This window comes from Leptopilina heterotoma, unplaced genomic scaffold (assembly GCF_015476425.1).
Source record: "Leptopilina heterotoma isolate Lh14 unplaced genomic scaffold, ASM1547642v1 Lhet_222, whole genome shotgun sequence".
Classification (NCBI taxonomy): domain Eukaryota; kingdom Metazoa; phylum Arthropoda; class Insecta; order Hymenoptera; family Figitidae; genus Leptopilina; species Leptopilina heterotoma.
The window spans coordinates 376,792-384,693 of NW_025110940.1; the positions used below are offsets into that span (position 1 = coordinate 376,792).

Sequence of the window (7,902 nt, forward strand, 5' to 3'; positions counted from 1 at the left end):
CTAAAACAATTGGTCACATACTGGCATTCTAATCAATCCATGACTCGTTTTCAATCGTTAAGTAAAGTTAAGTAACCATCAACGGAAAAAGTGTCCCGTCTCAAAGTAATATACTAATCCATTAATGGTTGACGGACTTTTTCTTTCCGTGTACTGAAAGTCATTGGAATTAGAAAAAATTTGAAAATAATTGAAATTAGGACAAGAATTTTTTTTGACATTTATGAAAAATAATTGAACTTTAGAGAAGAATTTTTTTATTTATAAAGATAATTGGGATTTTTACGAGAATTTTTTTAAAATTTTGAACATTAGTTAAATTTAAAAAAAAGAATTTTATTTCGTTTTGAAAATAATTAAATTTCTGCAATTATTTGTAATTTCTTCAAAATTGAATTTTTTTTAGTGTACTCAACGAAAATTTAAATTAGAAAATTTTTTAATTCTACATATTCAAATAAATAATGCAAAAAACATGTTTAAATAAAAATATAACCGAAAATAAAATTATTTGTTAAAAGTCATTTTTGACTGTTTACAAATTATAATAGTACCTTAAAAACAAAAAACGTACCAAAATCATTATAGCCTAACAATCTGACAATTATTTTGAGGAAAATTATGAATCTGACAAGTGGAAAGAAATTTATGGCGCGAGTGAGTCAGAAATGGGGATAAATAGAAAGAGAGGGACGTATAGTGGGGAATGCGCGCTCTAAACTCTAATCTCCATAATTAATGGAGTTCTACAGAAAAATTTAACCAAATAAAACGTAAATTTATAATTTTATTAAATTAAGACAGGGTTGCCACAAATATTTAATTTTATTTTTCCCTGATTTCCAGAAAAAATTTCCACTTTTCCCTGACCCTAAAGAATATTCTGATTCACTCTAAAAATTATTAGATACTCAAAAAAATGTTCTATTACATTTATTTACAAATTTCTTTAATTGTCAAATTATTCAATAAAGAAATCAATAACTTCTTTTTTAAATAAATATTTATCATTATTATTCTTCTGTAGGAATTAAAATTTTTCAAAACATTCAAATTTAAACCTTTATGAAATTCAACAACTTATAAGAAAATTATTACAAAACATGAAGAAGTACCTTCTTCATGTTTTATAATAATTTAAATTACCATAAAATTTTTCAAAAAAAATTAATTATTTACAAAAATCCTAATAAAATCCTTCGCAAAAATTTAATTATTTTTACAACTAGTAAAATTTCTCAAAAAAATTCAATTATTTAAAAAAAAATGTAATAAAATTCGTTGCAATAATTCAATTATTTTCATAAATAATAAATCGATTATTCGGTAATTCATTTTTAAATCAATTTTTATTAGAAAATTCTTGAAGAATTCAATTATTGAAATTAAAAAATCAATAATTTATTAAATAATTGAATGTTTTATTAAAATTTGTCAAAACAAATTTTAATAAAATTTTTAAGAATAATTTCATTTTTCGAGAAATTCGATTAAAATATTGTATCAAAAATAATTAAAATCCTGCGATGAATTTTATTATTCATGAAATGAATTAAAATTATCCCAACAATTTTTAAAAATTTTTCTAAAATAATTGGATTTCGAAAAAAAATTTTATTATTTTTTAAAAATACTTGAAATTTTGACAAGAATTTTTTTCTTTATCATATAATTGAATTTCTGCGAACAATTATATTATTTATAAAAATAATTGAATTCTTAAAAAGAATTGTGTTAAATTTTTTTAAATAATTGAATTCTTGTGACGAATTTTATAAAAATCTTTTTTAAAAATTTTATGAAATTTTTTATTTTTAATAATTGAATTCCTATATGAAAAATGTATTATGAAAATAATTGAATTTTTTCGAAGAAATTTATTAAAAATTTTGTAAATAATTGAATTCCTGTGAAATGTTGCCAAGAATTTTATTAAAAGTTATAAAAATAATTGAATTTTGATGAAGAATTTTATTGTTTATAAAGATATTTGAAATTTTGACAAATTTTTTTTTTTTAATTTTTAAACATAGTTTCATTTCTGCTGAGAATTTTATTACTTTTGAAAATAATTTTATTCTTTCTAGAATTTTATTCAAGTTTATAAAAATTATTGAATTTCGGTGAAGAATTTTATTATTTATAAAAATAATTGAATTCTTGAAAAGAAGTTTGTTCAACTTTTTTTTAAATAATTCAATTCTTGCGACGAATTTTATAAAAATCTTTTTTAAAAATTTTATGAAACTTTTTATTTTAAATAATTGAATTTCTATGAAAAATTCATTATTTATGAAAATAATTGAATTATTTCGAAGAAATTTATTAAAAATTTTGTAAATAATTGAATTTCTGTGAAATTTTGCCAAGAATTTTATGAAAAGTTATAAAAATAATTGAATTTTGATGAAGAATTTTATTATAATTATAAAGATATTGAAATTTTAAAAAAAATTTTAAACATAATTTAATTTCTGCGAAGAATTTTATTAATTTTGAAAATAATTTTATTCTTTCTAGAATTTTATTCAAGTTTATAAAAATTGTTGAATTTTAGTGAAGAATTTTATTATTTATAAAAATAATTGAATTCTTGAAAAGAAGTTTGTTCAATTTTTTTTTAAATAATTGAATTCTTGCGATGAATTTTTTAAAAATCTTTTTAAATAATTGATATTTTTCGAAAAATTTTATGAAATTTTGTATTTTAAATAATTGAATTCCTGCGTGAAAATTTTATTGCTTATGAAAATAATTGAATTTTTTCGAAGAAATTTATTAAAAATTTTGTAAGTAATTGAATTCCTGTGAAATTTTGCCAAGAATTTTATTAAAAGTTATAAAAATAATTGAATTTCGATGAAGAATTTTATTATAATTATAAAGATATTTGAAATTTTGACGAGAATTTTTTTTTCAATTTTTGAACATAATTGAAATTCTGCGAAGAATTTTTATAATTTTTGAAAATAATTGGAATTTCTGGAATGATTTGTAACTTTTCGAAAATTTAATTTTTTAAAATATTTTTAACTAAAATTCTTCTATCAATCTAGTATGTATGAAAATTGTAAAAGTTATTCATTAAATAATTTATAAGTCATAATTTTATGATACTTTTTGAAAAATGAAGTAATTATGAAATTATTAATATTATTAATATTAATAATAATTATTATTATTATTAATTATTATTATTATTGTTAATATTATTAATATTATTAATATTATTAATGAAGAAATTATTGTCAGAAATAGAAAAAATTAAAGGTTTTGTATTAAAATTTGTGGTAATTTCATAGTTTACGAGGCAAACAAAAAAACATCAAAATTCAGAGTTTTCTCATGAATTTTCAAAAATTCAATTTATTTTTCCAGTACTTTTACTAAAAATCCCTAACTTTTCCCTGATTTCTCTGACCAATTTTACTTTCCCTGACTTTTTCCTGACCTGTGGTAACCCTGTAAGATTAAAAGAGAGTTCTACAAAAAAATTTAACCAAATATAACGTATAAGTTTATAATTTTATTATTTTCTTTTCTCTACGCTATCCAATTATCCTCTAGAATTTCAAAGTCCATTAATAGTTGGACCGAAATTCCTTAAATAATAATTTGTGCGACCTTTTTCCGAATTTTAATTGTCAATTTTAAGTTGGATAAAAAAGATTTTCTCCTTATTCTTCAAAACCCACTCTTCCTTTTCATTATTTTTTTCTGGGGGAGAAATTATTATAATTGTATCCCGAGATAGTAGGCAAAAGCTTAAACTTGTAGAAAGGTATCACGTATGAATGATGTGTGAGGTATGAGAGTGAGGTATGAGAGTAAGGGGAGAGAGTGGGGCGAATTGTGGTGCGGAGACATAACAGCGAAAAAAAATTTTTCGTAAAGTTAGTGATCAGAGAGACCTTGGCTCCGTAAGTTGGAGAAAATTGCAAGCGTGTTGATCGCTTGCAATCGCTTGTTGTGAGTCGACGTCAAATTTTGCTCTACGCCCGATTGGGGTAAATATAATATTTTTCAAAGAATTTGTAAAAAAGAATTTTCATTTTTTTAATGTGTTATTAATTGAATTATTATAGCGGTTGGTACATAATTAGTTTCTGCACATAGAGAATTGCTCGACGCACACTTTTGGCGATTCGCGCTTTCAATATATTTTCCCGAGACCGACCTGCATCCGTTGTGGATTAGGCCTATACACAAAAAGGATTTCAATTAATTAACAACTCAAAATCTGAAGAGATTAAATTGACAATTTGGAGTGATCCGGATACTTTCTGACATACGGCCTTGAGGTCTCTGGACAGCGCCGGCACCAAGAATAATATACAACAAAAAAAACGTGGTAACTTACGACGAACATTGTATGACGACGGTGAGTCACGCAACCGATTAACTAATGTTCTCTCTGATCACAATATTTTGAATCTTTATTATTAAACATATCGCAGTATAATTTTTTTTTTTTTATAAATATTTGTATCTATGTGTAAGAATGTGTATGTGTATAGTGTGATTTCGAAATATATAGTCGATTAATTCATTGGATGGAGAGTATAATTAAAATTTTACGAATTGTTATAACAATTGATATTGACATATTTTTTAATACTCGCAAATAAATGTAAAATTTATACATATTTTTTAAAATTTTGTTCAGTTTCTAACAAAATAAAATACGAAATAAATTTAGATTCGTTACATAAACTATATTTATAGAAAAAAATATTAAACGCGTCGGCCCACTCCAAAACTTTTTGGAAAATTTTATTAAAATAGTATCGATATATTAAAAATCATTGAATTGATTTCGGTCATTTTTTAAAAATTTATTTTCATTGTTTTGCCTATACGATTTATCTAAAGAATTTTTGCAACGCGTTTATATTTGTCTTTGACTTAAAATTTATTGCTTCCGGTCATTTTTATCTAATTAATTTATTTTTATTGTTTTGACTAATAAGATTTATCTGAAGACTTCTTGCAAGTTTTATAGGTATTTAATTCTTGGAATTATTATTTTCATCTGAGCTATTATTTTTATGTTTAATTTGATATATCATAAATCACTGTTTATTAGATTCTTATCTAAGAAATTTTTACCAATATTTTCGGTATATTTTTCATGAGAGAGTTATTTTAATCTTAACCGTGCAATATTCTACGAAAACTATAATTAACTAGAAGATCAAATAGGTCTTATCTTATTATTATTATTATTATTATTATTATTATTATTATTCAAAACTTGAATAATTTCGTTAAATAAATATTTAAATACTTCTTGCTTGTTTTTATACGCAAATAAAATTTAAAAAATTTCTATTTATAAAACCTTCTGAAGTTTAATAACTTCTAAAAATTACGACTGTATAATTCTCTTAAAATTATATTAATTATATTATTCAATTATTTAAATACAAAAATTCAGTTTTTTATAATAATTGTAACTGTCCATGTTTTTTAAGTTATTAATTAATTTTCAAAAAATTATAATACAGAACTTCTTAAAATTAATTTTTTTAAAAATATTTTAAACATAATTTATCAAAGATAACAGTTTTTCAATTATTATATGATAGAAAAATTTCCAAACAATTGAAATTTGGTAAATTTTATTAAAAAAATAATTGAATTTTTGAAGAATTTTAATTATTAATATAATAAACGTGATTTCTCTAAAATTTTAACAAATCTAAAAAAGGAAATTTTTTAAAATTTTAATTTACTTTGTTCGAAGTTAATTGAATCTTAAAAAGTTAAGATAAAAAAATTACAACAAAAATTTTTTTTAATATTGTAATTTAATTTTTTCGAAAAGAATTGAATTTCTTAGAAAAATTTTTGAATGATTTACAAAAAAAATTTTTTTGAAGAGAATTTTGATTAAAAATTTTCAACATGATTGTTATGTTGTTAAAATGTTAAAAATAATTGTAAAAAATTCTAATGCTATTTTTTGTATATGTATTAGAATTTCTAGTTTGTTTTTGAAAATATTGAAAATAATTGAGTTTTAAAAAATTAGAATTAAAAAATTCAAAGTATAATTTTTTTCAAAAATATTTTAATATAATTTTTAGAAGCTAATTTTTTTTTAATTACCATTTTTAAATATTTACACTTGAAGATTTTTCATTACAATTTTTGAGAAATCAATTATTTTCAAAATTTGCAATTAAAATTCTTCAAAAGTTGATCTCCAAAAAATTTTATAAAACACTTTGAAAAAAATCAATTATTTTCAATTAAATTTTGCAAAATTTCAATTATTGAAATTCTTTTTAATTGTAAATTTTGAAAATTTAATTAGAAAAATTATTGAAAAAAAAATAAAGTCGAAAAAGTCGTAATTTTCGAAAATAAGTCGAAAAACGTCGCATTTTTTAAAAATAGTCGAAAAAAATCGAAAAAGTCATAATATCCGAGGTCTGTTATTTATAAATTTTATCATTGCATTTAAATAGTTCTTAAAAAATAGAAAATAAAATCCTAATAAACTTAAGTTTGGAAATTTCATTAAAGCGAAGATATTTAAAAAATTAGATTTTTGTTTCATACACTTTGTGTACAATGTTTATTCACCGCACCAGTAAGAATCCATCTTGAATTTCCCCACTCAACTGGAATAATTATAATCTCATCCTAACAGGGGCGAGGCCTACGAGAAACCTGCGCATTGGAACCAATTCTTTATGTGCGTATATCCAAATTGTCTATCATGTCAGAAATTTTTAAAAATTAGAGAGTACCAAAAAAAAACTGTTTTTGGAAGTCTTTACCCACACTTTTTTTCAAAATTCTACAATTTTTTTTTGTTTTTCATATGTCCCGACCTACTTAAATTTTTTCTTCTAAGAAATATAAATTTATAACTGTTGGTTTTTGTAAAATTTTAAAAAACTAACATCAGATTCGTCATCAGCGATCCTAAAAAAAAACCCCCCGAGTGACAAGTTTCAGGTAAAACTAAACAATTTTTAAAAAATCGTCCGCCATATTGGATCCATTTTGAATTTTTGGAAACTGATGTCATATTAGTAACCAGCGACCCCAAAAATCCCCGAGTGACAATTTTAAAATGTTAAAAAATTTCGTAATTTTTTAACAATAATTTATGTATTTTTTAAAACAATAGGAATTTTTTAACATGATCTAGGTTACACATTTTTAAAGCCCTCTTCTTCCTGAAGAAAATGCACTAAATTTGACTCAAAAATATTAATTTTCTTCCAAAATATTGAGATTTTTGTAGGTGAGACGTCCCATATGGGCGTGAAAGGGTTAAAATAAAGTGAAACGAACGTTATTGATAAATAAAAAAAGTAATTTTATAACCTTTTACTATAATTAGTTTCTTTCTACCTCGTATTTCCTAGAATGACAAAATCCATTTAGTGGATCGTCAATACGCATATCATTATAATTATAGGATCTATTCCGTGTATATATACCATTTATTAATATTAAAGTTAGATAAATAGAATTTAGTCCTATCAATTTTCTCCTTTCTTTTAGATAAAACATTGTAATTGTCTCCCGAGTTAGCCGACAAAAGTTCATAGAATTCAGCAAAAAAAATTATTTTTTCCAAACGTTAAAATCCGAAGGTTAAAAAACTCGCCTTAGGATCGACTTTTAGCTTCAAAAAAATTAAAATCTTTTTAAAATGATTAAATTTTTGAAAAATATAAATAAATAATCAAATATCAAATTTCTGAAGAATTTTCATTATATAATTTCACGTGCCACGTATGTGACCAAATACCATTCCTGCGTAAACAAGCAAATTCGAGGAACTATAAAACTAATGAGATGAGTCATCTCTTTACTACCCTATATATGATATACGTTGTTTCATGGACATTTCTCAGTATATAAGGGACAGAAATTGGA

At 22.1% G+C, this 7,902-nt stretch overlaps 1 long non-coding RNA gene across 1 annotated transcript; it reads left to right on the top strand.

Annotated features, from left to right (window-relative positions):
- The first annotated feature begins 3,827 nt into the window (after window positions 1-3,827).
- On the top strand, window positions 3,828-4,646 carry LOC122502213. The gene is made up of 2 exons (XR_006301619.1): window positions 3,828-4,007; window positions 4,086-4,646. It is a non-coding gene; the product is annotated as an uncharacterized LOC122502213 (long non-coding RNA).
- The last annotated feature ends 3,256 nt before the right edge of the window (window positions 4,647-7,902 follow it).